Below are 6000 nucleotides of genomic sequence, written 5' to 3' on the forward strand. Positions count from 1 at the left end.
CCATGGAGACTAGACTTTCATTATGACATAAGAGACAGAGGAGAAACTCAAACACTGTTGGCTTGAAAACTCCTTGACGGCTGCTGGATAAAATATTGAGGTGAACAGAAGGGCCTTGCTAGGCTGGAGAAAGAGAGAGAAAATAGGAATGGAATGAACTTTAAAAACAAGACAGTAACTGATCTAACATTAGAATGAGGTGAGGTCTTGTCCTTATTTATCTAGGTTCAGTGATATTTTAAAGTTCTTCGACTCAAGTCTTCTTGGTGAAAGAATGTATAAACTTTCAGAATTCTTCTTTAGGTAGCACAGAAAGGAAGCTCATTCTAAAAGGTGTTAAATCTGCTATTTCTAATCTAAGTAACCATCACCTGGATTTTTATGCACTCTTCACCATCACCTGAATATTTTACAGAGGTATTTAACAGTTTTCTTTAAGCAAGGAGTATTGGTAGGCCGTCAGCCCTGGTAATTTCCCTGCATGTAGGCTTACCCAGAAAAGTTACTGCAAGGATATTTTACTTCCACACGGCAGTGACAATAACCCACCCTCACCCCAGCCCTCATAGAAAAATATGTTGGTGTGAAAAATCATCATGTGATCCAAGCAGCCATTGGCTACCAATGTGACGTGAAAGGCAGCCAGAGAGGAAGCTTGCTGGTAGCAGCCACACAACCAATTTAAGCCTTCAAGGTGCCATCCTGTGCATTCTCATCTGGGAGCTGTTGTTGTTGTTTAGTTGTTTAGTCGTGTCCGACTCTTCGTGACCCCATGGACCAGAGGACGCCAGGCACTCCTGTCTTCCACTGCCTCCTGCAGTTTGGTCAAACTCATGCTGGTAGCTTCGAGAACACTATCCAACCATCTTGTCCTCTGTCGTCCTCTTCTCCTTGTGCCCTCCATCTTTACCAACTTCAGGGTCTTTTCCAGGGAGTCTTCTCTTCTCATGAGGTGGCCAAAGTATTGGAGTCTCAGCTTCAGGATCTGTCCTTCCAGTGAGCACTCAGGGCTGATTTCCTTAAGAATGGAGAGGTTTGATCTTCTTGCAGTCCATGGGACTCTCAAGAGTCTCCTCCAGCACCATAATTCAAAAGCATCAATTCTTCAGTGATCAGCCTTCTTTGTGGTCCAGCTCTCACTTCCATACATCACTACTGGGAAAACCATAGCTTTTACTATACGGACCTTTGTTGGCAAGGTGATGTCTCTGCTTTTTAAGATGCTGGGAGTAGGGGCAGGCAAATCTGTTCATTTCAGATTCCCCCAGTTTCTCATTTTCCAATCTTCAATTCTCCACATTTCTGCATCAGTTTACAATTTTAGTGCACCTTTCTTGTAACAGGCACACTTTGTATTCATTTTTGCCCAATATTCATTTTTTTGCAAAGCTATCTCCCCCTAAAGTAATGCAATTTTGTATGCTCTTTTCACAAATGTCTGGATTTTTATGCACACTTCACCTTAGTTTATGCAATTTTGTATGCACTACTTAGCTGGAGAACTGTGTATCAAAATTTAGAGATGTGAATTTCAAAGGATGACTGAGTTTTGGTTCACATATTGTTTTGGAAATGCGATTCAGTGGGTTGAATCCCCACGACGGGGTTAGCTCCCGCTGCTCGGTCCCAGCTCCTGCCAACCTAGCAGTCTGAAAACACACCAAAAAAAAAAAAAGTGCAAGTAGACAAATAGGTACCGCTCCGACAGGAAGGTAAACGGTGTTTCTGTGCACTGCTCTGGTTTCGGTGTTCTGTTGCACCAGAAGTGGCTTAGCAATGCTGGCCACATGACCCGGAAAAACTTCAGACAAACGCTGGCTCCCTCGGCCTGTAAAGCAAGATGAGCACTACAACCCCAGAGTCATCTGCGACTGGACTTAACTGCCAGGGGTCCTTTACCTTTACCTTTAGGAACTGAACTGAATTGCTCCACCATCCCTACCTGGTAGTAAGCTCCATTGAACTCAATGGGATTTACTTCTGCATACACTTGGATAGGATTCTACTGTTAATGTGCCTGATTATTGGTGTCATCATACACTGCATGGGTCACATTCAACAAACCAAGTGCTTTAGCAGAAGCCAGTGTGAAGATTCCCACTGTGTGCCCTCTGTGACTTCTCCAGATTCACTCTGGTGGGTCGGAGAACCCCCAGAATAGGGTGTACTGTAAGAGGGAGATCATTCCATCTGGCAAGCAGCAATGCTTGTAGTAGCACAACAATAAGTTGAATTCCACCCCAGGAGACTGAAGGGAGGTACTGAACATTGAATACCCCTTGTTCTGTGTGGCAACTTTAGGTTTCTGTACTTTGCATGCCATTGCTGATGGCAGAGGCATAATGTCTCACATGGTATTGGGGGGGTTGTTGAATGTGCATGATGTCACACTTGCAACACACATGACTGCCATCATGTGCATTGGAAAGAGGCTGCAAGGCCCAATGAGGCCCTCCGCCACAGCAGGGAGGCCCAATGGGGCCTTCCACCACTGTGGGAAGGTCCTGTGGTGAGGCCTGATGGGACCCAGCCCCTCAAGTTTTGGGGCACTCAGCCACAACCCCACATACTTGGGGGTGAGGGCTGAACTGTCCTCAGTTTCATAGAGTTCGCACGTGTGCCTGATGGGATAATTCTCCCCTCAGCAACAAGCATGCCGTCACAAATTAACCGAGACTGCAATGCAGAAATTTCAGGGCCTCAGCTCAGAGCAGAAATTACAAGATGGCCACAAATGTAGTAGCAATAAGACTTTCTTTAAAAAGAGAGAGAGAGAGAGAGGAGAGTGCAGGAGAGGGGGGAAAGAAAAAGATGTGGAAGAAATGGAAAAGCAAGTAAACAGGCAGGTTGCTGGCAAAGAGCACAAGACTATAAATGAGATCAGGTTGAGCTGTTCTCGGAAGCTCCCCAAAGTAAAGGGGACATTGAACCTGACAGCTTTTCATGCTTGAGACTAATTTCTCTACTTTGAAACACCGAGCTCCTGCATTGCTAAGTGCTTCCTCTTTGATAAAATACATTTTTTTGAAAACTTTGGGAGCACACTTTCTGCTTCCTTCTGGAATCACGATGAAAGGGGCAGCTCACGTCCAAGTGAGCTTCACATTGATTATTTGTAAGTTTTTGTTTGTGTGTGTGTGTGCATTTATCTTATATAAACAGGAATAACTTTAATTCCTTTGGGTCCCATGCAGTTTTCCTCAAGTTCTCATGGCATTTAGAATGGCCTGAGGAGAAGCTCGGATAAACATGAATGGGAAATTGAAAAGACAAGTACCTAACTTGACCCATTCTCCCCATTCTAGTCTTCAGCCTTAAATACAGGCGCACTCTGAGGAATAAAAACAAGCTAGATGGAGAAAGTAGAACTGCATTGCATGCAGCCATTTAAAGGTCCGGCCTGCTCACCCATCTCTAGTAGCTTCTTCACTTGGCATGGTTGGAAGAACTAACCTTCAGCCATAAACCATTATGTAAACACACTGTTTCCTTTGGGCCTGCTCACGAAGAGCTGCAAAATAAGTTAGGGAATTACTTGAAGGACAGACAACTTTTGTATCAGTAATCTTTATTTGATTCCCTCACGCCAAATATAGCAAAGCTAAAACTTTGAAGAGAATAGATTGATACATTGGTTCCAGCTGACCCACAGAAGCCTAGGACTGTCCTTTTGTTGTGGTAAAGGTGTTGTGAGAAACTGCCTTCATCGACGAAAGTGATGGACTATATGGAATTGGCTGAGATGACTGGCAGAATCCGGGACCAAGGGGAAGAGTCGGTGGAAGAAGATTGGAAAAAATTTAAAGTATATCTTCAAAAATATTGTAAAATTAAGGAATGTTAGGAAGATGTTGGAAAAAGAAAGTTAGGTGGTTTTGGTAGAAATGATATAATGGATTAAGTAATGAGTTGATGAAATTGACGAAAGAGAGGATGTTAAAATTTAATATATTAAATTAAATTACTTAAATGAAAAGTAGGTTGGAAGGATATGCTGAAACAATGATTTGAACTAGAATACAAAATTGGGAGGTGTGAGGAGGTCAAGGAAAGAAGTAAAGGAAAAAAGTCATATAAAGGTTTAATATTGTTTTTTTATTAAGAGAATGTATCTTTATTCTCTCTTGTTTATCTGTTGTTGTTGTATTTTTTTCTTCTTCTTTGTATTTGGTATTGCTCTTGCTTTTTTTTTGGTAACTTTTAAAATCTGGAATATATATATATATATATATATGCAGGTTTTGGTGTCCTCCGGTGTCTTCCCGTGTAAAAGTTGGGGTGTCTAGGCGACGTTTCGACGAGGTCTCACTCGTCATCTTCAGGCTGGTGCTTTCGGCTTCTTGTTACTGGAACAGAGCGGGATCTCAATGTTTGAGTTCCTATAAATACTGTAGAGGGGGTGTGGTGTCTAGCCTCCAATGTTCTGGGCAGAGAGGAAGTTCCCAGGCTAGTGTGCCTTTTCTTCTTTTGTTCCTTAATTACTTGAGAGATACCTTGAGTGATTTCTTGAGTGATATCCTGAGTACCACTTAGGTGGGTCATTAGGTGTGGATTAGTTGCTAAAGTCTTTGTGTCTTGACCTCTTGAACTTTGTGAAGAGTTTTCCTGAGAAGATGGCTGAAGATGACGAGTGAGACCTCGTCGAAACGTCGCCTAGACACCCCAACTTTTACACGGGAAGACACCCGAGGACACCAAAACCTGCATTCCTGTACCCGTGAAAATCTACGAAAGCATATATATATATATGAGAAACTGCCTTCATCTTTCAGCCGAGGTAAGAGCATGGAGCAGTTTTCTCTTTCTCTCTCTCTCTCTTTTTAAGGAGACAGAGATAATGTAGGAGATGTAAACAATCACTTGTACGGTTGTTGAATGTAAGATGGATCAGAAGCTGAATTGAAGCGGGATACTTCTTCAACCATGGAAAGTCACCAATATTATTGATCAAAATGTAGCCTTATTGGACTTTACCGACAGGTGGGGTCTGCGTTGCTCCCGGACGGGAGGAAGGAAGTCAAATGACACCGAGGTTGATTCAGAGAAAGAGTTTATTCTGCTCTCCGGATAGCAGAAGGCACTTGTGTGGTCAGCCCACAGCAAGTCCAAAGAAATGAGAAATTTCATGCAGTATATATATCCTCCAGGCACCCTCTCCCCCCTTCCCCAGTAATCCAGCCACATCAGCTTATACACGCAGGTTGACATCACAGATGTTCCTACTCCGGTATTCTTAATCATAAAAGGGTGTTCCTCTTCCTGTACTTTTGACTATATAAGGGTCTTCCTGTTCCGGCACTCTTATCATGGGGTAAGAAGGTCACCAACTCTCCTGGCGCTGTTCCTGGACTAGGTCTGTGCGTCAGAGTGTGGTCAGGATATAAGATAAGACCCAGACGTGCCATCCCTGCTCCACTGGAACAGCCAAGGCCATCCATTGCCATCACGGACTGATAAAGGAGAACACTTTGAGCACTTGTTTATACAGCTGGGTTTTGGCTCACGAGCTCAAGTTAAAGCATTTTAGAAATGCTCCCTTGGAAAAGGGAAAAAGTGGATTTTGGGTCCTGTTTCAAACTGACTGCACAGAAACCCATTCCTTCAAAAACATTCTAAAAAAAGAGGTTTTCTATGAGAGCAACCCTAACTGAGGCCGAGGAGGCATTGAGTGGTAAGTTATCTGCTGCATTTGCAGTCCTGCCAATCATGGCAGATGGGAAGGGCAACTGAAATGGGCCAGTTTTCTACCACAAGTCCTGCGCCACCCCCATCTTGTCTGGTTTGGGGCTTTACAATGAATATCCTTGGTGAGGACATTGCCGGTGATAGTGTTCACTCTGCTGCACTTCTGGCGGGTGCTGTGGGGGGTTTCCGTGGCAGTGGAACCCCTCCCCCATTAAACGAGGCCAGTGGAAAGACACTTCCATAGTACCCTAACCCCCTTTAGCAGTGCATATCAGGGGACAGGATTCCTCCGCATTTAAATTTATTCAAGGCATT

Source organism: Podarcis gaigeae (assembly GCF_964106915.1).
Source record: "Podarcis gaigeae genome assembly, chromosome: 7".
Lineage (NCBI taxonomy): Eukaryota > Metazoa > Chordata > Lepidosauria > Squamata > Lacertidae > Podarcis > Podarcis gaigeae.